This window comes from Chionomys nivalis, chromosome 6 (assembly GCF_950005125.1).
Source record: "Chionomys nivalis chromosome 6, mChiNiv1.1, whole genome shotgun sequence".
NCBI classification, from domain to species: domain Eukaryota; kingdom Metazoa; phylum Chordata; class Mammalia; order Rodentia; family Cricetidae; genus Chionomys; species Chionomys nivalis.
This window is the reverse complement of record NC_080091.1, coordinates 63,004,765-63,031,301: the sequence shown is the minus strand read 5'-3', so window position 1 is coordinate 63,031,301 and position 26,537 is coordinate 63,004,765.

The following is a 26,537-nucleotide window of genomic DNA, read 5'->3' as shown; positions in this document are numbered from 1 at the left end:
CATTGTTTGTAATAGCCAGAACCTGGAAACAACCTAGATGCCCTTCAATGGAAGAATGGATGAAGAAAGTATGGAATATATACATATTAGAGTCCTACTCAGCAGTAAAAAACAATGACTTCTTGAATTTTGCAGGCAAATGGATGGAAATAGAAAACACTATCCTGAGTGAGGTAAGCCAGACCCAAAAAGAGGAACATGGAATGTACTCACTCATAATGGGTTTCTAGCCATAAATAAAGGACATTGATCCTATAATTCGTGATCCTAGAGAAGTTAAATAAGAAGGTGAACCCAAAGAAAAACATATAGGCATCCTCCTGAATATTAACCTTCATCAGGTGATGAAAGGAGACAGAGACAGAGACCCACATTGGAGCACTGGACTGAAATCTCAAGGTCCAAATCAGGAGCAGAAGGAGAGAGAGCACGAGCAAGGAACTCAGGACCACGAGGGGTGCATCCACACACTGAGACAATGGGGATGTTCTATCGGGAACTCACCAAGGCCAGCTGGCCTGGGTCTGAAAAAGCATGGGATAAAACCGGACTCGCTGAACATAGCGGACAATGAGGACTACTGAGAACTGAAGAACAATGGCAATGGGTTTTTGATCCTACTGCACGTACTGGCTTTGTGGGAGCCTAGGCAGTTTGGATGCTCATCTTACTAGACCTGGATGGAGGTGGGTGGTCCTTGGACTTCCCACAGTGCAGGAAACCCTGATTGCTCTTAGGGCTGATGAGGGAGGGGGACTTGATTGGGGGAGGGGGAGAGAAATCCGAGGCGGTGGTGAGGAGGAGGCAGAAATCTTCAATAAGTAAATAAATGAATTTAAATAAAAAAAGAATAAAGTAGAGTGCTTGAATAATTTTTTTTTGTCTTTGATTACCTAGATTTAGTTCTTCTCTCCATCAGACTGAGGAATGTAACTGTAATTATCTCTTGAACAATGCCTATCCATGTCGGTGGTTTGCATGTCCTTACTGAATGCTATTTGAACTAAATCATCTGTTTTATCTATTAATTTAAAGTTATAAAATTAAAGGCATAAAATACATTTTTACATAAAAGAAGCAATGCAATTGTGTGGTTCTTCTACAATAGGATTAAAAATTAGGTGTTTCTTTGTATTGTCCCACTGTAAAAAGAAAATGACAAAATAGTGATAGAGTGTTGTTGACTGAGATTTCTGCCCACCAGGTCCCACAGTTGTTAAGTCCCTAAGAAACACCCAGAGGTCTACATTAATCATAAACTGATTGGCCTATTATTTCAGGCTTCTTATTAACTCTTATAACTTACATTAGCCCATAATTCTTGTCTGTGTTAGCCATGTGGCTTGGTACCTTTTTCAGCGAGGCAGTCACATTTTGTTTGCTCTGTGTCTGGCTTCCTCTGTGTCTGGGTGATGATCACAGTCTGAATCTTTCATTTTCCCAGAATTGTCCTGTTCTCATTGCCCTGCCTCTACTTTCTGCCTGGTCGTCCCAACTATACTTCCTGCTTTGCTATTGGCCAATCAGCATTTTATTAAACAAGTAAAATAAACAAATCTTTTGAGGGTAAAACCATTTTCCTGCAGCAGAGTGTTAATTTACCTGTCAATATTTTGAACATTTTCTGAAATAATTTGGGACTAATGTGGTTGTTTTCCTTCCTTTGAGATTTTGGTGCCTATAAGATTTATAGTAATAATTTAAGTTATCTATAATATTGGAAAAAGACTCTCTTGAAGTCTATCTGGAGTTTCTTGCTTTCTCTCACTCTTTGACATATTTAAAGAAACATGGCAGTTAGAAAGTCCAGTCCAAAGCTGCATCCCCCCTCCCATCTATTTTGTCAAAGGAAAGCAGGGGTGGAGTGGGAAAAGAAAAGTGTGAAGTTGATGTATTTAGCTCTTATTTTTTTTCATATATCTTTTCACATCTCCCTGATGTGGTTACTCATCCATCTCACACGTACTAGGACTTTGAAAACTGTTCTCAGTCCAGCAAAACCACTGACAAAACACGCTTCACAGCCTGATGCACTCTGAGCATGTAAGGGAACCTTATTCACTCATTAATTTTCCAGCAGGAAATGCTGTGTAGGTGAGGTATTACCTTGCAAATCGGAAACTAAGGCATTCATGGCTGGCACGTATACAAGGGACAGATCCCAGAGGACAACAAGAATGAAAATGCTGTACTTTACATTTTTCACTCTAACCAATTAAAATATTGTTTTCATTTCTAATCAAATAATATACTTGGTTTGCTAAAGGGTTCAATCAATATCTGAGGCCACATAACCTCTCTAGACACAATGTCAAAGGCTCTTTTAATGTCTCAGATTACATACATGTTTGAGTATTCATGATGTGTTCTGTTAATATATATTTTCTTCCATCTATCAGTAGTCCGATCTCTTCCATTGGCTGATTACTACTTGTACGTTTATTTCTGTGGATATTTCCACATAAGTGTATTAACTATGTTATTTTCAAAAGCTCTATTTTCACATCCAGTCTTTCTATCCATACCAGGAATCACTTTCCAACTTTCTTATGACTTTTATTTTCTCCACCTAAAAATCAGGTTCACTTTTCTAGGTAGGTATGCATTATACTTGACAAACTAGGTAAACATAACTATGACAGAAAGAAATGAACATTAAAAAAAAAACAGTAGAAAGAAAGTATGAGACAGTCAATTTGCATTTGTCAATATAGCAAGAATTAAAAATAATAGCACCCAGTGTTTTTATTATTACTCTCTAGTCTAGCATAAGCATAGAATAAGTTCTTTAGCTCAAGTCATGTAAAATCCAAGATACTGGCGATGGTGGCACAAACTTTTAATACCAGCATAGGGGAGGAAGAGGTAGGCAGATCTCTGTGCCTTTCAAGGCAGTCTGGTCTACACAGAGAGTTCCAAAAACAGCCAGGTCTACACAGAAAAATCCATTTTTGTTGTTGTTGTTGTTTGTTTTTTATTTTTAAATCCCAAAGACTCTGGTTCCTGATTCCCTGATGTTATTGGTTTCAAGTATGAATAGACCTCTTTAGATCCTCTTTGCTTCCATTTATGCAAACTGTTGTCATTTGGTGGACATGAATGAAGGGTGATGGCTTCCCGCTTGCCTTTCGTAGCCCTTAAAGAAAATTTGAAGGTTTATGAACATCTGACCTCCAAATGCAATATAAATCATATACATCTGTGGACTAAATATTGTATCAGAAAAATGAGGTAAAATGATTTGTTAGTTAAATAGATAGGATTTTAGGGTGTTTCTTCCAGAAGAGTGACCGCTTTCCCAAAGAAATTTTCATGGCCAAAGAAAAAATAACAGCATCCTGTTGAGTTCATAACCATAGGCATGCACAGTCAAAATAAACTATATCTTTATATGTATTTTAGAAACAAGTGAACCAAGACTCAGATCTTTATAACTGAATACACTGACTTCAGATCGTGGTAGGATGAAAATAAAATAAACCAACAAATAAGCAAAAAACAAATAAAAGAAAACTCCAAAGGAGCTGAGGTGCTTGCTTATACAAACACAGTTTTACATTTTCTCAATTCTAATCGTATTTCATTTCATGACTGGACCAATACACTCAGTATATTATACACGCAACCATTCAGGTTAGTTGCATTTTTCTCTCAATAAAGGATGCATTGAGAATAATAAAGGAAAGGTCCCTGTGTCTAATAGAGACAAGTGGAATATTTAAGGTAACATGGCATTTGTGATTTATCCACTATGATTGTTTAGCTTTTACGGTGATATATTTATGTTCTTTGTAAGTCTCATTTAATACCTTTCCTCATATTACATACTCTGGCAATATTATTAGCAATGGGATAACAATCACAATAGGAAACTTTTGGTATTTTGTTTATTTTAAAATGTGTTCTAAAATCTTGGAACTGAGCTAGCTGAGGCAGTAATGAAATAAAGAACAAGCAAAACACTGAAAGCAGGCCAGAAACACTGACAGAACGCCTGGTTTTGGGTTGGTCATACCTGCGCTGATGGAGGACACTTACTGTTTATTTTCTACAGCACAAGGTAGGTTAACTAGTCTTGGTGGAAGGTGGTCTCAGTTTGCTGGCATCCTGGAGGAGGAAGCTACTGTTGCTAGTTATTGTACAAACTGTCAGAAATGCACAAGGACCAGGGGAAGGCTTAATGAATTCCTTGAGCCTGACCTTGGGAAAGCTTTGACAGTTTCAATGGGTGTGAGGCAATGGGGCTCTTGATATGGCCATGCTCAAGTCAGTGATACACATTCAATCTGCACATGCTCTGTTCACCATAGTTTTTCTGTTTTCTACTCTGCATCTACTACTGCAGTAATGACTGGTGTTATCACATATTAAAAACTAAGAATTTGAAGTATATAGGGTAATATTTTCAGGTACTCAGTGTGAATACTAATGTAACACATATCTCTTACTACCTGTCCTGTCTGTTTTGCTGTGGGCATTTATATTTCCAGTTTGTGAAGTCTACAATAGCACTTTTACCCTTCCAACAACCAACTTCCTCTCTTGATATCTGACTGTCTGTCTCTCTAGGCCTCTTTCACATTGAACTAATCTCCTATTCCCACTCTTACATGAACTGAGAATTCTCATTGCCAATATTGCTTTACTGTGCCCTTGTAGTGTTTTGTCTTATAGGTATGCTACTGCTCCCTTGTTTTTACCTACACATAGTAAGCATTTCATTTTGTCCACTATCTTATGATACACCAAAGGCACTCTAGTACAAGCTAGTCAAATCATGGTCCATTTTGCTGTAACTCATATGATGCTGTAGGGATCAAATGTTTAGGATATTTTTCTGATATAATGTATTTGATTTGTAATGTGGTTCTGCAGGAAAAAAAAACCAAAAAAACAAAAAAAAACAAGCCCTTATTTATTTGTTCTCAAGTCCCAAAGAAGATGCATGTGATAATGCATTTGTACATTATAAAGATTTGTCACTCGTATTGGTTTAATAAAATGCTGATTGGCCAGTAGCCAAGCAGGACGTACAGGTGGAGTTACTAGACTAGGAGAATTCTGGGAAGAGGAAAGGCAGAGTCACAGTGACTAGCCAGACTCAGAGGAAGCAAAATGAGAATGCCTCACTGATACAGGTACCAAGCCATGTGGCTAAACATAGATAAGAATTATGGGTTAACTTAAGTTGTGAGAGATGGTAAATAGTAAGCCTGAACTAACAGGCCAAACAATTAAAAACTGGCATAACCTTCTGTGTGTTTCTTTGGGACCTCCTGAAACTGAGAAGCTTCTGTAAAGCAAAGGACACTGTCATTAAGACAAAAAGGCAACCTACTGACTGGGAGAAGATCTTCACCAACCCCGCAACAGACAAAGGTCTGATCTCCAAAATATATAAAGAACTCAAGAAACTAGACTTTAAAATGATAATTAACCCAATTAAAAAATGGGGCACTGAACTGAACAGAGAATTCTCAACAGAAGAAGTTCAAATGGCCAAAAGATACTTAAGGTCATGCTCAACCTACTTAGCGATCAGAGAAATGCAAATCAAAACAACTTTGAGATATCATCTTACACCTGTCAGAAGAGCTAAAATCAAAAACACCAAGGATAGCCTTTGCTGGAGAGGTTGTGGATAAAGGGGTACCCTCATCCATTGCTGGTGGGACTGCAAACTTGTGCAACCACTTTGGAAATCAGTGTGGCGGTTTCTCAGAAAACTTGGGATCAACCTACCCCTGGACCCAGCAATACCACTCTTGGGAATATACCCAAGAGATGCCCTATCATATGACAAAAGCATTTGTTCAACTATGTTCATAGCAGCATTATTTATTGGATTTATATAGGTGATAAACTAAAGAATGAAAATCTCTGACAGTTGTCAAAATCTGTGTAGTGAGCACACACATACATACATACATATATAATGCATGTTTGCATTGCAATTATAGATTTTTAGAGTCCTGTTACATTAAAATTTCTTGAAATATGAAAATGAAACTCATTAATATTCTAAGGAAACATTCACTTGATAAAATACCCCAATTTTACATTGACAACAGGGTTAAAATAATAGACTGACTCATCTGAAGGAACTATTATATTTTGCCAGTAGACCATGACATACTTATAGTTTACCACTATATTTTCTTGCTCAATGCAATAAAGAGACACTTTTTTTTACAAAACATTATGCTATTTTATATACTGATAAGTTACTGATGAAAAACATGTTGAGTAAACAGATAAAATAAAAAAGATATCTGTAATATATACCATGAAAAGAAAGGAGTGTTAAATATACCTTATGATAAATTTGTGCTTTTATGTAAATTTGATTCAAATTAATAATTTTCTTAAAGACCTACTATAGTATTCTGAATAATAGTGGACTTCATGGGATCTCATCATCAAGTTTTGAAGGGTAACTAGTAGAAATAGCAATGTCCTGTGATGTATATGGATATCTATGGCACTCCATAGACCAACCTCTTGAAAAGAGATAACTCATGCCTGATACTGTCCTTTTATTTGTTAGGCAAATAAAGGGTTACTTCATCACAAATCCATATATACTGTTATATTGATTTTATTGTGTATTTGTATTAAAGTTTCTACAGTAAGGGCTTTCATATGGTATTTTCTAAGGTTTGGTGTTTATTATTCCTCCATATTCCCTCCTCTACCATGCCCTCCTATCTGTCAGTCCACTTACTGCTTCCTGTTCTATATGCTTTTTTACACCTTCATACTAATTGCCCTGTATCCCATTTTCCTTAAATTCTACCTTCTATGATCGCTTACTAGTTTCTAAAATTAGCACATTAGGTTGTCACCAGTATTTGTACTTTTGAAGCCTACTTTTTTTTTAAAATTTATGAATATGTTGAGGTCAGAAACTTTCAACTTTACTGTTTTTCTCTTAATTATTTTTTTTTGAGCAAAAGAGAGGTAATTCACTATCATACCAATCAAATTTCAAAGAAAGAATAGTGCAGAAATTTGTCTTCTAAGATGTTAGGTATGTTCAATACGATAAATCTTAAAAACAACTAGTTTCAGAAGTTCCTATTAAAGTGAGAATTACTGCTATTTGTTAGCAATTTCACAGAGCAAGAAATAAGATAGAGACTAAAGTGTGAAAATAGTTTTAAAACTCTCACATTCTAGATTTAGTACTTTCTGTTAAATGTACCCAGGGAGAGGTTATATTAAATTCAAACACATTTTAGATAGCACTTTTGAAATACCAGACTTTATAAAACTTAAATACAACATTTATATATTCTCATTATATGGTTTTCTATATGCCTTTTTATAAGTGAATGCATAAAATTTATTTTAATTTTACTATTTTTATGGTTCAGTGTGAATTAATTCTAACATAAAACATGGGAGCATAATAGTTGCTTGTTTAATAGTTTTGTTATGTATGTTGTCCTTAAATTGAAATAAAATATTTCTTCGTCCCCTGTAAAAAAAATATATATATACTTGTATATATGTATATATATATATATCTGTGTTTATTGATATGTATGATGTATATGTGAATAAATATGTGTAAAAGTATATAAACATATATGATTATGTAATGCTAATATCCAGTATAGTATATCAACTGTATAAAACATAAACTTAAATATGAAAACTCCTCCTCTCCATTATTGATGTTTGATAGTTTAACAGATCACATGTTTTTGAGTTAAACTGTTAGAAGGAAGAATTTATAAATATTGCATTGGTTGAAGACTGGCCCTCAAATATATGATTATGACTGATTCTTGCAATATATGTTAGTATTTATGTATAGGGTACAAAGTTCATTACAAGTTACCAGGATGTTCTCAGCCACAAATATCTGCATACCATACTACATAATAGTGTTTCCTATCATTGTATAAGTAAATGATACACTTGTGCTGCACTTTATGTTTTTGATGCTACAAAATATCATTTGTAAGGTACTGAACCATGTTGCAAACACAGGTAAGAATAATGGTCTAATGTAAGTTGTAAGGGTTAATAAAAAGCCTGAGCTACTAGGCCAATCAGTTTATGATTAATGTAGGTCTCTGTGTGATTTCTTTGGGACTAAACGACTGTGGAAACCGGGCAGGACAGAAACCTCAGACAACAGAAAACAGTTATTATCGTCTCTTCTTTTCAGACAAGTGAAATTTTGTCAAAGTACTTTTTTCTGTTTGGGGTAATTTTTCAGAAAGCAGTCTAGGAAACATACTATGGTTATTCTGTTCTAATCCTAGACATTGTAGTAAGCTTTGAAAATCCTTACCTTCCAGATCTCCATTTTATTGGTGATACTAGAAATCTTCACAATATTAAAATTGTCCCTAGAAAATCTAGTATCTCTCAGTGTTTCTATATACCATTTCTAGTACATTGAAAAGAACCCAACAAAAGTCTATGTCTATCTAGAAGGTGCATGTGAGAATTTAAAGACATAATGTTTTTGTAAATATAATTTAATTAAAATGACTTTATAGTAGCTTTGTGAGTATATTATTTCATTATTTTAGAATTCATTATTAGTGAGAAATTTGAATAGAAGTTAACAGAGAATATCCAAATCAATGAATAAATGATTAAATAATCATATAAAATATATTTTATACATAACTATGCCATTGCTGGGAAGTTGAGTTTTCAATTCACTAATTAATCATATAAATTTAGATAGACAGTAAAACATAGTAGATGTTTTATAACAAAAATGTTTTCTTATGTTCTCTTCAAAGTAAAATATATAAAATTTCCTGAGCAATGTGACTTTTAATTGCAATTTGAGGCATGTTCCTAACCCTTGTTATGCTCACTTCTTTGAGGCTGCTGAAACTCACATACTGCTCTCTTGATTATGCTATATCTTGCCATTAATCATTACTGAGAAATCATAAAGAAACTATATGATGAAACACAGCAAGTGAGATTAGTGAGTTCCTCTTTTTATGCTAACAGAAGAGAGAATGAAAGCCAAGATGATAAATAACTAAGTCTTAAGATGATAATTTCTCCTGTCCTACAGTCCACACATTTGCTTGTAATGCATTAAAGTTGGCCTTAATAGCAATATAAATTTTAGAGTAAGCGCAACAACTTGACAGTCCATGTCTTTGGGTTATGACTAGAATGAGGTTCACATATCAGAGTCAGAATGTCAATGTTAACTATGCAGCAAGCAACCTGAGGTTTAGTGTTGCATCTTCCATTGTCCTGGTGCCATCTGAGGGTGCACAGTGTATTCTTAAACTGAAGGCAAAGGAGGATATAAATGGAGATTTATTTTGTAAAAATAAGCAACCTGGCTGAGGGGATAAAAGATGCTGAGAATTCTGCATATAAATATATATTATAGTGATAGATCTGCTGAACATTATAGTCCAACATTTTCAGCCTTGTTGTTGGGAGGATGCCGCAGCAGCATGAATTCAAGACGAGGGTAGCTACTTAAATGCATACTTTCTTTAAGACAGAAAACTATTTATATATGATAGTGCCATGAATCAGTATTTTATGTAGACTTCTACATCAGAAAGTATGGGACTTGGCATTATATGTATATGATTGTGTCTCTGTGTGTAAGGAAATATGTATAAATAAATGACAGCTAGATGATAGACAAATATATAGATAGGTTTAGGACATTGGTTCATTTTACTGCTAATAGCAAGGCCAGAAATATGCTTCTGTTTACTTCATCTCGGCCTAGAATATAAATGCAGAATTTTATATCAAAATTCCAGAGATTCTAGGTTGGGTGACGTCTTCTGTGTACAGAATACAGTGAGTTATTTTCTTTTGCATGGATAAATAGATGCCTCTCACTCTAATTTTAACTGCTAACTTAAATTTGACCTAAAACTGAGTTGAAAACTATAATTAAATGTAACCTGTAATCTATCTGAAGACACATTCTCAAATTTAGTTCCAGTTTAAATTTTGTTTAGGTGTGTGTGTGTGTGTGTGTGTGTGTGTGTGTGTAAGAGAGAGAGACAGAGAGACAGACAGACAGACAGAGACAGAGACAGAGAGACACAGAAAGAGACACAGAGAGAGACACAGACAGAGAGGCAGATAGAGAAGTTGTGTCTGCATGGATTTCTGCATTACTGTGCATGCCTAGAAGACAGAAAAAGGTATTAGAATCCTCAGAGTGGTCTTGCAGGAATTCAGCTTCTTATGCACATGTTGTTATCTCCAGACCTTGTAATTGCACAGCAAGCATTGAACTGCTGATTTATATCTTCAATCAAGAATATATTCTTGAGATAAGTGATTGTCTTAGTGAGGATTATTATTGCTGTGATGAAACATCATGACTAAAAGCAACTTGGGAAGAATGGGTTTTATTTTACTCACACTTTTATATACGAGTTTATCGTCAAAAGCAGTGAAGGCAGGAAAATACGGGCAGTAGCTGATGCAGAGGCCATGAAGCAGTGCTGCTTACTTTCTTCTCATGATTTCTTTAGCCTGCTCTCTTATAGGACCTGGGACAACAGCCTAGGCTGCTCAAAAGGAACTGGTTTGCTAACCTCTTCCTCTTCAATCTCCAATTAAGAAAATATCGTACTAGTATGACTACAGCCTGACCTTATGGTGGATTTTCTTAATTGAAATTCCCTCTAGTTTGTGTCAAGTTGACCTAAAGTAGCAGACACAGTAGTTGGTTGACAGGCTTTCAGTCAATTATGAGTTGCAAACAATTCAGATGTGATCGAAAAGCAAACACTAAGATATAACCAAAGAAGTGATTTCTTTGTAGTAACTATTATTGCAATTTTTCTACAAATATCACAGGTAGCATCTCTCTGTACCATTAGTGGTTTGTGGTACAATACATTTATTAATTATCTATTTTCTCAAATATATAAAACTTATTTCATCTAAAGTTTTTCAAAACCATAAAAATTATATACTCTAAAGAGATAATTTAGATATCTTACTTGGAAGATCTTACTTCTTAAACAATGAGAAATAAGGTGGTTGGCTATATCTTTTTAATCAAAAGGTGATTGAATTATTTTCTCCTAATAGTGGTGATGATCCAGTGGTGGCCAAAATTTTGGTATTTCTCTTTGGGTATTAGTTGTCAGGCAGAATGATCAAAGTGTGGACAAATTAAATACTGCAGGATCTCAGGAAAAACAGACACAGCAGCCACACATGTTCCAACATAGACATTCCAGCACCAGAAAATTACAGCAGTTCAAGTCCTCAGACAACACTGGCTAAAAGGATCTACGAAATGTAGAGCAGAGAGGAAACAAACAAAGCAGAACTGACACCTATATTACATAGCATGCATGCCAGTTATGGTATTTCTGATATGCTGCTTCTAGATGATATCTGTTTTGTCTCTTTGGGTTCTGATGCATTTGGTGCATAAAACATTAAGAGAAATTCTACCTGCCGCTGATACAGGAGAAAGTAGAAGATATGCTTCTATGTATTAACCAAGCAGAGTGGTAAGTGATGATCTATAGAACAAGGACACTATTCCATTTGCATCTAAAGTCTTTGTGGAGCACAGTATTTTCATTTGTTATAGTTTAGGAGTAAAATGTCCACCATAGGTTTTTGTGTTCATACATTTCTATACATAAGGCTTTAATATCCTTTGTTTCTCACCGCACATCAAGGAGTGAAAAGGGTTTGCTTTCTCTTGATACTGTTAGGCATATTAGTGTTTTTGAGATTTTCAGGTTTAACATTTTATATTTTTTCTTTTTTAACTTAGTTTGGTTTCTGGTGAAGGTTTGAGTGTAACAATATAGTCCCTATTAGACTAACACAGGGCTGGAGTCATTAAAACCCAGATTCACAATCAAAAATCATTACAGATTTCTTTCTCATACTTATCAGTAGTTATTTTTATAAATGAATAACAACAATATTATAAATGATAGGTATAAAAAGTAAGACTCCTTCTAAGTCAGCCTGAATCTAATTCTAGAGTTAATTCCTGGCAAGTAATTTAAACTATAGCTACTCATGTACTTTCCATGGGTTTGAAAACCAATAAGCCTGTCATAAATTGAAACTGAGATGTTATATATTCAGTTAACATACTTAAGCCATTGAAAAACATTACTCAGCACTACTACAGTTCAAGAAATTGCTTCCGTTAAGATCTTGATAACTTTGGTTTCTGGGAGCTCTAACTGTTCTTTGTCACTGCCCAATATTCCAGAAGATTATCTTACCTCATGTCACCATCCCAGTAGCAGATCAAAAGTCAAACTGCAATTATGAATGGATATAGGATATTTGTAAATCAATGACTATTTGTAAAGAATATTAAACAGTATGCATCCTCGCTTGAGACTCTTCAAGATTTCCAGAGCCATAGGCAAAATCTTACTCAGCCCCATATAGCTTGTATCAAACACTATTTTAAAGTATGAGATGCTTAACTGCTCAAATAATGCCTTCATTTCCTCCCAAATAGCTCCTTATAGCTCTATATTTAATATAGTTTATTGATTCTGTACAAAATCATTAACTGAATGAATGCTTAAACAAATAAGAGGTGACTCTGAGTCTTCTTCATGAGTTTAGGTGCTTTGAGTCTATTTACTTGAGTCTGATACTGTCTTGATTACAGAGTAAGCACTTGGATATGCACATAGTGGTATGAACACAGTGCTATGAAGGAATAGATTCTCAAAGCCATATCTAAAAAGACAGTTGGTGTTACTTTATTCTATAGTTTATATACAGTGTCCTTACTGTATATATGGTTACACTGCAAAGAATAGAATGCTTATTTCATATGTTTTATTGTGCACATAGGATTATGTTTTTTTCCCAAATAGTGCTGTGCTAAAATATATTACTCTGAGACATTCTTTCAATGTTTGAAAGATGCTGAGTACTTTGTTGTGTTGAATTGAACTGCCTTCTTTTGAAGAGCATTTTTCCACTGGGTATGGTGGTTGCAGAGACCCTAGAAACTTCTAACACACAATGGTACAAAATATACATTGCCAATGCAAAAGGAAGAAATTAGGGAATATTGAGAAAATACAGGATAAATGCAAGATCAAAACAACAAGACAAAACCCAAATACTGTAGGCCATGTCAGATATCACAGGGGTTAGATGACTCCACCCTCTTTCTCTGCTGACTACAAAACATGTCCCTCTCTTGGGCTGCTTTCACATTTCATGTGAAGTTTTCATTGACGGATGTTCTGGGACTCTGGAATCTATATAATCTTGTCTTACTCAGTGCAATATGAACATCATTGTCATAACTTCCTGCATCAACATTATGTTTTCTAGTATTTTTCTTCAAACCACACTGTTTATTCTTTTTTTTTTCCCACCAATTTGCTTTTTTGCTCATTAAACACTTCTATATAAGAGTGATCAATAACAATGGGAATGAGTTAGTTTGGGACTGTTTTGAAATCTCCGTCAATGGATTGGTTTGCTACTTTTTAATTCTTTCTCAGTAAAACTCACAGGATATGTGCATAAGGAAACCACTTTTTTTTTTTTTGCCAAAGTGTACCAAGCATTATCTCTAGCCCAGTTGTTAAGACTTTTGCCTTATGAAACTTCTTGATACTGGTCGTCATAATCCACATGACTTTCAGCATTGGGGCCTTCTATGTTCCTCCCAGAATGGCTCTTAGAGCCCCACTCATAGTAGATAAACTCTTTTCTAGTTCAAATTTTCAATGTCTTCCCCATGCCTCCAAAACAACACGATCAGTTCTGCCATAGCAATATCTTGCTCTGACCTCAACTTCTGTATTAATTAACTATATTTCTTTGACAAAACACCATGAGCAAGACAACACATATAAGAACTCATTTAAGTGATCTAGTGTTTTGAGAATGTTAGAGTGCATGATGAGTAGGCCCATATTTCTACATGGTATGGCGACCGGAATCCCAGGCAATAGTTGGCACCTGCCACACAGGAGGTGGTCACCTCCCTAACAAAGGTCAGGATATGCTAACGTTCTGCTTCTTCTTTGTAATTTGGAGGATGCCTAAAAAGAGATGTTAATTTGTCCAATATGACAGAGCTGGCATACAAAGTAGGAGGATAGGGAGATGTGACCAAATGGGCATAAAAAGGTGTGGTCAAAGGTGTGTATGTGATCAGAGATATTCGCCTGGTTACCTAGAAAACAGAATGCTAATAAACTCCCCCCTCAGTATGTTTTGGTATGTAAGGCTGCTTGGAGAATAAACACAAAGAAATTTTCAGTATGTGAACTCAGGATTTCATGAAGGATCATTGGCAATCTCCTTCCTGATAAAGCCATGTGAGTTGTCTCAATTATTCCCATGCCTCTCCTCTGGTCTGGAAAAATAAATTATGGTCCAGGCTGGCATCTGACCCCGACATAATGGCATCTGATGGCAAAAGAAAGCCATGGAGGCTGAAACAGCTGAGCTCATAGAACTGGGATTTGGAGGATTTTTTAGGTTACTTTTTACTATTTAAAAAATGTGTATAATATTTTATTATATTTAAGGATAAAATTGCTTTTTACATTTTTGATTTCAAAAAAATCTTAATTTAAATAGACTTAGGTCATATTCTTTCCCTTTTTAAGTTCCTCCAGATCCTCTCACACTCCGTTCCCATCAAACTTTAAGTCCTTTCTTAAAATAAATAAAACAAAAACACAATGTAAGAGCAAACCCCCTAAACCATAGAACCAAAATAAAATCATACCTGTCTCCCTTAAATCCCACCAAATTGTAACCAAATAAATGCACCCAAAATACTGTGTAGTCCATTATATGTTGACAAACTTCTGCTGAAAATGAGGCCTATACTCGTGTTAATATACCACATGTCCTTAAACTGGAAGAACTAAATTTTCCTCTACCAGCAGGTAGAAGTGGTAGTTAAACATTTACCCATGTGACTAGTTTTTCATTTTTTTATAAATATGCCAAAATAAAATATAACCACATAATCCAAAACTATCACTTTAGAATTGAACAAGAAAAAAGAAGAGAAGGAAAAGAGCTAAAGAAAAGGCACAAAAATCGGAGATTCATTCATTTACCGATATGGTAGTCTCCTCTGTGTGCTGTGATTACCATTAATGAATAAAGAAACTGCTTTGGACCTATAACAAGGCAGAACTTAGGTAGGAAGGGAAAGGTGGGCTGAATGCTGGGAAAAAGAAGGGTGGAGTCAGTGAGACACCATGGAGCTGTCACCAGAGTCAGACATGCTGAAACTTTGCTGGTAAGCCACTTCCATGTGAAGATATACAGATTAATAGAAATAGGTTAAATTAATATAAGAGTTAGCCAACAAGAAACTAAAGCTAATGGGCCAAGCAGTGATTTAATTAATACAGTTTCTGTGTGATTATTTTGGGTCTAAACTAGCTGGGTGGCCCGGATAAACAAGTGGCCTCCTCCAACAATTTACTCACTCTGGAATCCCATAAAACACTAATTTAGGATCTATGGTATCTACAGTGAAAATTCGGTGCAGAGTCTGTGCAGGGCCTGTGCATGCTCCTTCTGTGAGAGATCAAATCCCCAAGTAGGACACACACATACATATAAACACAGTACTCAATGAAAGAGAGAGAGAGAGAGACTTTTGTAAGAACTTTGTAATTTCAAAGCCCACTGAAAGTGAAACACTTTCAAAAAAAAAAAAAAAAAAACACCAAAAACTAATCTTTGCCAAGCAGTTTCACCAAGTGGGGATACAATATTCAAATCTAAGATTTTATGAAGCTCATTCTTGTTCAAACCACCATAGTGTTAGTAGAAAAAATGGAGAGTAGATACGTCCTTGTTTCGTTGAATTCATGCATGAAGTTCTTGTAAAATGTGTATAAAAATAAAAAGCTTGCTTCACTTTTCAAGTATTTTTTTTTGTGCAAGAAACAAAGTAAAACCTAAATTGGTAATCCACAGCTCCAGATTTTGACACAAGGTTTAGACACCACAAAATGAAGGCAAATTTTGACACTATACCTTCTACCAAAAAGAATAAAATATTTGTCAGGGCATGAATTTAACATAATGAATACAAATATTGTCAGACTATGAATTTACAAGTGAGCAAGAGCAAGGGATGGTAAGGGTTGGAAGGAGAGAAAGGGAGGAGAGAAATAATACAATTATATTTTAACTTTTTAAATAATAGAAAGAATGAACATATAAAAGTAATGGGTTTATGCGTTGATATAAACATAAATGTGTTAACTGTCTATCTCCATGCAACACATTACTTTAGAAACTGGCAGATAAAGTTGAAAACACTTCAGAATCACATTTTCTTTGGATGAGGAATCCAGATGTAACCTGGCTGGCTGCTGCAGCTTCATATTCTCAGCAACATTTAGTCTATTAGATAAGACTACTATTAATTAAGATTCTCCAGAGAAATTAAACATTTAACATAAACAATTGTGTGTCAGTGTGTGTGTGTCTGGGGGGAATGGATGTTTTTGGTCTTGCTATTATCTATTTGGAACTATTTCTAAATCTCTTCTAAATCCATTAAATCTTATGGGGTTTATATTTTGTTCTCTTTACATATACCTTAAACGTATCCTACAGTTATTTTTAGATTAGTTGCCTTGTGCCATCTAAGAAATGCTATGTAACTGATATGCTAATTGAAGGATTAATGAGATAAGAAGATGTACAAGTTAACTACCTTGATCACAGACAGAAGGTCAAGTAGACATTGCATGTTCACCACTGATGCAAACACTGTGGGCTTGATTGCATAAAGCATTCTTGCAAACAGAAAAAAATACTTTTGATTGTTTGAATTGGACAAACATGAGCTAACTGGTTCAGCAATTTCTAATTCTGGGAGAATCCCTTCTCCCTTTAGGAAAGCAGAATTTACTCTTTCAAGGCCTATAACTGAAGGACAAAATAATCTGCTCTTTATGTGAACTTTTTTTTTAAAGTGTCAAATAAACTAACCAAAAGGGATGGGATCATACACAAAAAGATCCAGGATCCTGTTTGACTACATGCAGGCCTCATGAATCAGTTAAGTCAGCACATGAAATTAACCATCACAGTGCTGTATCCATGCCAGTTGTACCCTGATGGGGAAGTGGTCATTGCCAAGTATCCACTCATGAGTTCTGGCAAAGCATATATTAAACTTTCAGCTGGAGATAGAGTCCACTATTTAGGCCTCTCTCTAGTGTCTACGGTTAGCTTTTAGCTGAGGATATAGTTCCACTACACAGGCCTCTCTCTAGTGTTTGTGTATACATTGTGGCAGCTAGTTTCCACCAACTAACAGACAAAATAAAAAAGATCTACGATAGAATCCATTGTCCTTTCTTTGTAGCCTAATTTCAAAATTGGCATTCATCTTTTTGTGACTCTGTGTAATTTGTAAAGGAGTCAATAAAATCAATCCACTCTCCAGGAAAGGGCACCATCATTTAACTTAAATATTGGGCTGCAAATGATTATTGCGGGCAATGTTAGAGACTGCGGACTTTAGTTATGTGCAAAAGTCTTTACATAATTTAGTATGTATTTCCACTTCAGAAAATGTAAAGACCTAAAATAAATGCTGTTCTTTACAATTTTCAATATAGAAAAAGTAAATGAAAATTGACGTCTTCCTAATATCTCAATTTCTCTACGTTGTCATTCTGAGTCTGCTTATATTAAGCTATTTGCAGCTTCTAAGTGAAGAATTATCCCAGTGGGCCCTAGGGCTCCATTTGTCAGCCATCTGTTTATGTATGGCCTACTAGTTTGAATATTAACTAGATTTTTAAAGGATTTAAAGCAAACAAAAACTAAACAAAAGAATAAATACTTGACAATGACTTATACAACCTACAAAGCTTATAATTTTTACTCTTTAGTCTTACTGAGAAAAATGGCCCACTCTAATCTGATTAATTTTTTTCTGTCTTCTGTATTCTTTATTTAATCTTTTTTCATATGATACATTCTGATGGCATCCTCCCCTTCCTCCACTCTGTGTCCAAACTCATATGATCTGATTTATTTTTGAAGAAAAATAGAAGTAAAGTATAAATTCATGTTTAATGAAATATTAAAATCAATTTTTTGCAAAATATAATTTACCATATTTCATTGAAAAAATTTATTTCAGGGCATATAACATTTTTACCTATTACATTTTTATTCCATGTGACACAAATTAAAAAAATAATAATTTAGCCATTTTCCCTTACCTTTTAGATTTCTTAACAGCATATGTAAGTTAATAAAAATCATATGAGATGATAAACCCTCTGTAATTTGATATTTGTGTGCTGGGAACATCAAGAAAAGAGACCTAATCCAGGGAAATCTTAAGGTAAATAACAGCAGTTGATATTTGGACTGTTGTAAGAAAAACATAAATTCACGCAAACATTTCTGCAGGTTCTTCAGCTTTTTATACAACACAGTTGGCAAAGTCTTCAAAGGCAAAGAGGACTCAAATGTGTGGGTTTCTGAGAGCAAGTTTCAAGGAGCCCTTGCATTTTATCCATGGGAGGGAGAAGAGAAAGGAAAAGTTAACGGTTTATCGATGGTTTAATATTTCCTCAAGAGTTACAATCATAAGGGACTTGAGATACATTTGAACAAGCATTGTATTTAATAAAAAGATTTTGAAATCCCACTCCAATTTCCCCCTCCTGTTTCAGGCTCTTGTGAAGCCCAAAAAGCTTAGGAAACAAGAAATCTGTTAAGTTTTTCTTTCTTTGCCGAGTGCTTACCAGAAAAGAGCAGAGATCCTTTGGCTACAAATTATTTGGAGTTTCAAAAAATGATATGTCTTCCAAAAATATTGATACCAATATACTTACTGAGTTTTCTTTAGTGACTAAGCATAGTGTTCTTTGGTGGCTTAATTCAGTTCTAGGGCTTTCACTTCTGTTCACTTAGGCCTTTTAGTTGTGTGCATATGTCGTTTGATCTTATGGTAGATTCTCCCAACAATGCTCTTGGAAGATGAAAATAGATTAAACTGAAAATATTCTGAATTCAGCAAAACTTTGGATTTTTCCAAGTAGCAACATACTGTAATTCTCAGTTTTTTCCATCTTGTTCATGTGGCTGAAGGGAAGCTATGGCTAACAATTGCAGCCATAAATTCCCAAGAGAGGATTGAAATACATACCACTTAATTAGATGAAGATTAAGACCCAGTATTTAAGAGTTGAATATAGTTGCAATCTCAGCACACAGAAAGTTAAAGTAGGCAAGTCTGTAGTTTGAGGACAATTTGGTATAACAATAAAAATTGTTGGTCAAAATTTGAAATATCGCCTCTAATATTAATAACTTTACAAAAATATTGTATATTTATTCACAAATAGGAGTCAGCAAGCTTTTTGAATTAAAAACCTATCATATAATTCTTATATCCCTAGACTCTGTAAAATTAAGTTAAATTTTATTTTTTTTACATTTTTAAATATAGAAAAAATATTATTATATGGGACCTAAGCAGGAACTTCTGTACCTTCTACATAAAGTATATACTGATTTTTGAACTATAAATGTAAACTATTATCTATCATTCCTATTTAGTTTTAGAAAATATTAACTGTGCTGAGATTTACTTACCACACTAAAATTTAATTGTGGTATGCTTTTTGAAATTTCATTATTTTTAAAATGAATCATAATTTTATATTTGCTATTTTAATATAGAGTATGACTTAATTTGTAAACATTATAACTTCAACAACTTTATCCACTGCCATAGCTTATTAATATTTTTCATTGTGTGTCTATTTTCAAGATATTTTTTATTAATTTTTTACTTATTTTGCATACTAACCACAGTTTCCCCTCTTTTCTCTCTTCCCATTCCCTCACCACACCTCTTTTCTACCACCCCGATCCCCTCTTTAGAAAGGATAAGACCTCCAAAGGGAAGTCACCAAAGCATGGCATATCAAGTTGAGGCAGGACTAAGCTACTTGCTGCTGTGTTAAGGGTGATCAAGGCATCCTATGGTAGGAAATAGGTTGCAAAATTTAGCTCATGTGCCAGGGAGAGATCCTGGTCTCACTGCTAGGAGCTCTACAAACAGACCAAGCTACCCCGCTGTCAACCACATGCACAGTGCCTAGGTTGGTTCTGTGTAGGATCCCTAACTGTTGGACTACAGTCCGTGAGCACCCACAAGTTCTGAACATGTGTCTCCGTGACTATCCCATCATGATCTTGACCTCCTCTTGCCCTGTCTTCCGTGGGCTCTCGAAGCTTGGTGGCCCAGTGCACGACTGCGGATTTCTGCATATGCTTCCATCAGTTATTAGGTGAAGGATCTATGATGACAATTAGGGTAGTCTCTAATCTAATCACTGGGGAAGGTCAGTTCAGGCACCCACTACACGATTGCTAGGAGTCTTAGTTGGGGTCATCCTTATGATTTCCTGGGAGTTTCCCTGGCACCAGATTTTTCCCTAACCCCACAACAACCCCCTCTCTCAAGATATTTCTTTTGTTGATCTCCCTTTCCAAACCTCCCCCAACTAGATGAACTAGATACCTCAGGTTCACATCGCCGAACCCATCCCCTCCCTGCCCCAGGCCCCCAATTAATCCAAGAGATCTCATCTATTTTCCCTTTTTAGAGCGATCCACACATTCCTCTTAGAATCCTCATTTGTATGTAGAAAGATTACTATTTTTTTTTATTTTTTAGTTAATCTTTTATCCTGCCATGTTACTGAAGGTGCTTATCAGCTGTAGGAGTTCTCTGGTAGAATTTTAGGATCGCTTATGTATAATATCACATCACCTGCAAATAGTGAAAGTTTGACCTCTTCCTCTTCATCTCTTTTTGTTGTCTCTTGCTCTATCTGGAATTTCAAGTACTAAATTGAATACTTGATAGATGGATAGAGTGGATAGCCTTGTCTTGTTCTTGATTTTAGTGGAATTGCTTTGAGTTTTTATCCATTTAATTTGATATTGGCTGTTGGCTTGCTATATATTACCTTTATGTTTAAGTATGTTCCTTATATCCCCGATCTCCCCAAGACCTTTATATGAAGGGTGTTGGATTTTGTCAAAGGCTTTTTTCAGTATATCATGAGATGATGGTGTTTTTTTTTTCTTTCCATTTGCTTATATGGTGGGTTGCATTGACAAATTTTCTCATGTTAAACCATCCCTGCATCTCTAGGGTGAAGCCTATTTGATCACGGTGGATGACTTTTTGTTGTATTCTTTGATTTGGTTTGCCAGTATTTGACTGAATATTTTTGCATTACTAATCAGGAGGGAGATTGGCCTGTAGTTCTCTTTCTTTGTTGTGTCATTGTGTGGTTTATTTATCAGGGTAACTGTAGCCTCATTAAAAGAGTTTGGCAATGTTCCATCTGTTTCTATTGTGTGTAACAATTTGAGAAGTATTGGTAATAATCTCTTAAAGTCATGGTCTAATTCTGCACTGAAATCATCTGTTCTGGGCTCCTTAGGGTTGGGAGACATTTAATAATTACTTCTATTTCCTTAGGGATTATAGGTCTGCTTAAATTGTTTATCTATACTTGTTTTAATTTTGGTATTTGGAACCTATCCCAAAAATCTGTCCATTCTTTTTATATTTTACCATTCTGTGGAGTACAGATTTTTGAAGTATGACCTAATGATTGTCTAGATTTTCTCAGTGTTTGTTGCTATGCCTCCCTTTTCGTTTCTGGTTTTGTTAGTTTAGATAACTGCCTTGAGGTTAATTTGGATAAGGGTATATCTATCTTGTTTATTTTCTCAAAGAACCACTTCTTTATTTCATTGATTCTTTGTGTTGTTCTCTTTGCTTCTACTGTATTGATTTCAGCTCTTAGTTTGATTATTTCCTGGTGTCTACTTCTCATGAATGAGTTTGCTGTTTTTTGGGCTAAAGCTTTCAGATGTGCTGTTAAGTGGGAACTTTTCTTAATTTCTTTTTGTAGGCACTTAGTGATATGAACTTTCCCCTTAGCATTGGTTTCATGGTGTCCCATAAGTTTTGGTATGTTAAACATTCATTTTCATTGGATTTAAGAAGTATTTAATTCCATTCTTTATTTCTTCCTTGACCCTGTTGTGAATTAGCTGAGTGTTATTTAGTTTCCATGAATTGTAGGCACTCGGTAATTTGTTTTGTTGTTGAATTCTAACTTTAAGTCATGGTTATCTGATAAGATAAAGGGGGTTATTTCAATTCTCTGTATATGTGAAGATTTGCTTTGTGACTGAGTATATAGTTAATTTTATAGAAGGTTCCATGAGGTACTGAGAAGAAGTTCTATTTTTTTTTTGTTTTGGGGGTAAAATGTTCTAATATATCTCTTAAGTCCATTGAAGGCATAACATCTGTTAGTTCCATCATTTCTTTTTTCTCTGCTAAGTTTCTGTCTGGCAGCCCTGTCCATTGGTGAGAGTGGTATGTTGAAGTCTCCCACTATTACTCTGTGGGGTTTGATAATGTGACTTAAGCTTTGGTAATGTTTCTTTTACAAATGCGGTGTTCCTGTATTTGTGGCATAGATGTTCAGGATTGAGACTTCATCTTGATAGATTTTTCCTGTGATGAATAAGAAATGTCCTTTTCTATCTCTTTTGATTAATTCTAGTTTGAGGTCTATTTTGTTATATAGAAGGATAACTACACCACCTTGCTTCTTAGGTTAATTTGATTGGAAAGCCTCTTCTCAACCCTTAACTCTAAGGCACTGTCTATCTTTGAAGTTGAGGTGTGTTTCTTTTGCAGTGGAAGGATGGATCCTGTTTTTGTATCCATGGTATTAGTCTGTGTGTTTTTACAGGTAAATTGAGTCCATTGATATAAGAGATATTGTGTTCATGTTCTTAGTAGCATTGGTTGTCATAGCCAGAACCTGGAAGCAACCTAAATGCCCCTTGACCAAAGAATGGATAAGGAAAATGTAGTACATTTATACAATGGAGTACTACACAGCTGAAAAAGATAATGACATCTTGAAATTTTTAGGCAAATGGATGGTTCTAGAAAATATCATATCGAGTGAGGTAACCCAGACCCAGAAAGACAAATATCATATATACTCATTCATATGTGACTTTTAGACCTAAAACAAAGAAAACCAGCCTATGATTCACAATCTCAGAGAACCTAGACAACAATGAAGAGGCTAAGAGAAACATACATGGATCTAATACATAGGAAGTAGAAAAAAACAAGATCTTTTGAATAAGCATGAGGACCATGGAAGAGGGTTTAAGGGGAGAGGAGTGGATGGGAGGGGAGCAGAGAAAAATGTATTGCTCAATAAAACCAATAAAAAAAATGGAGACTGATGACCAATGATTCTTAATTTATTAATTTTTGTTTGATTGATGGTAGTGTTTATGTATGTTTGTGTGTTTTCCTTCTTTGCAATTTGTTGATATGGGATTACTTATCAATTGTGCTTTTGTGGGTCTATCTAGTTTCCTTGGGTTGAAGTTTTACTTCTAATACATTCTTTGAGGTTGGATTTTGGGATAGGTATTATTTAAACCTTGTTTTGTCATGGAATATCTTGTAAAGTGAAACTTAGTTAACGAGGATGTACAGAGACTAGAAATTTTTTTAAGATTGATATGATCACAAAAATTATAATCCAAACACATTTAAGACTCATGCAAGTGAATTTTCAAGAATTTGAGGCTATTCTAGAATAAAAACTTTGTTTTAGTATAGCCACGGCTAAATAGCACTATTCTATCTTCCTGTAAATTAATGACTGAATAAATGAGTGAATGAATGAAAAAGGATTTATTTTGACTTTTAAAAATAATCAAATGATCTCAATTTCTGTCATGGGAAAATAATTAAGTAGATAATTTTATGCCTGATAATTACATAAATACAGTACCTCATCTGTTTTATAGAGAATTCAGAAGACATGTGAAACTCAACAAACTTCCACAATGTTTTCATATTGTGGAACATTGATTCAAACTGTGACAAGTGCTAAAAGAAAAGCATTAAACCAAGACCAAAGGGTAACTTAATCAAAGTGACTTAGTCAACAATGTGATTGGCAAATTATCCTGAAATGTTAAATGTGAGTATGGACTGGAAAAAAAGAAGAGTATGGAATAGTTAACTTAGGATTGCTATTGACACTTTCTCCTGTCATCAAGTCAAATTCACTTTTGAACTTGGACAAGAATATTTGACTTGTTTGTCCAATCATATGTGATCAATGTGGATAAAGGAACATGTCTTACTGTTGGAGAGAGGAAAATTATGCTTACATATGTGTTCTTTCACATTCTCTCCATAGTCATAGTGACACAAGGACTCCCTTAGATTGAAACTCCCTATGATGAGAAAGCCTCTGCCTTCCCAAGTCCTGGGGAATATACTGGGAGAGAGATAAAACACTTTTTCCCCAGGTGGTAAACCATGAGCCACATAAATAAACTTGGAAGTCTCTCTTAATAATTTGTATTTTTTATTTATTTTCAATAGTGTGTGTATAAGGGTCCACATGTATGAGAGCACATACACTTACGAATGCATTTGTAAGCTAGTTATTTCTTTCAAGGATCTTTCCCCATCACTCTTCATCATATTTTTGAAACATGACCAATCACTGAATGGAAAGCTCATTGTTTTGGTTAAGTTGACTAAACAGGAATAACTATGTGTGATTCTCAATACTATGAAAATGGGTACACTTTACCATACTCAACATTTTACACTCCTGTTGAAAACCAAATCCAGGTTCTCATGATTATGTTGTGAAAACTTTTCTAATTGATTCATTTTCATGTCAAAACTCTTTTAGTTTAGAGATGTTCACCCATTTGGTTTTTCTTATGTTGATGGATATATAGATTAAGCATTTGGTGAAAAATTCAAAATCAAGAAGCCACATGACAAGAAATGCTGTAGAGATCTCAGCAGAGTCTAAATTATGAAAGAGTATACTTGATTAATTTAGTCAATATGGACTTTATATTGTGGCTCTGAACTCTAATGCACTGATGTCTCATTAGCATGTGAAAGGTTTCTCATCCTTGGCAAGGCTAGCATTTTGAGACTGACAGTTCTTTGTTTTGAGGGAATGTCCTTTAAACTGAGGATATTTTAGGGCATACTTCACCTACACCTATGAAATTGAAGCTTTCTTCTCAATGCTTGTGAAAAATGAAAATATACCAATATTCTGCCCAACCTCCTTCTCAGGGTAAACATTGCTGTATTGAAAACTGAATAAAGGAAAATGTTTAATAAGCAACAACACATAACAGTCATGATCATAAACAATCAAATATATTGTCAACTACTGTGTGATAATTTTACTAGTGTTTATAAAAGTATCCTAAGCTATAATTCTAAAACTGTTGCAGAGAGGGAATATATATTATGGAGTTACTACAAAAGATTGATGTTATCTTATTTTTGCTAAAGGTTACAGAAATTCCACGTATCCCAAAATAAAAGCTTTATCTAATATACATATGACAGATAATATTCATCATATAAGTGGTGATTGATCTAGAATATGAAAATAATCTTATACTCCGAATAGAGTAGAAAAATTTCTATATGTATTACATATGATTATTCCATAAATAACTGGACTTTGATATATTAAATTTCATTGAAGTGAATTAAAGAGTTGTCTTTCTCAAGAAACAGGTTTGACTAAAACTCTAGTCCATTCTAGTTCACTGTATCATATAATGTAAAGATTGATAAAATCATGTCAGTTAAACATAATTTTATTATCTCTGGAATAACTGGGATTTTCAAAGACAATATAACATCATATATTTACTTCTTGAAAGAAAGCAAAACTGAAACTTTTCTGATTTTAAATTACATTATAAATATATAGTTATACTACAATCATATGCATATATGCACATATGAAGATATGTGTGCTATCTATAATGCTATGTATCATAATATGTAATTAATACAAATATATAAATATATGATAACACAGTTGTATGAAGACAAGTTATTACCTTTACTGATTGGATAACTTGGATCAAGGCAGAAGAAAATAATTCAGCAAATTAAAGTTAATGGCATGAAATAATCTAATCTATGCACAAAGGTACAAACTCAAAACATATTTATTGAGCAGATACCATTGAAAATGTTTTGAGTGAGACCCTCATTCATGCACGCTTGTCTATATGTTGGCAAATATTTCCTGGGATTTTCAACTCAAGATCTACAGTTGGATTCTTTACTAAAATTAGAAGTCAGTGAATGGAATAAACACTGTATAAGTTACTTTTCTCATTTCTGTAATAAAATAACTGACAAAGCAACATAACAAAGGGGCTTTTTTAATGTACAGTTTCAGAGGACAGAGTCCATCATCAGAAAAAAAAAAAAAGAAAAACATCATCACACTTAGAACTGGAGGTGACTGATTAAATGCGTCTGTGGTCAGGAAGCAAAATGTGAGGAGTGCTTGTGTTCTTTGTGTTATTTGTCTTTTTTCAGCCCAGAATCCATGCAATGGGTTCAGATTCAGGATGCATTCTTCTACCACAACTAACACAATCTA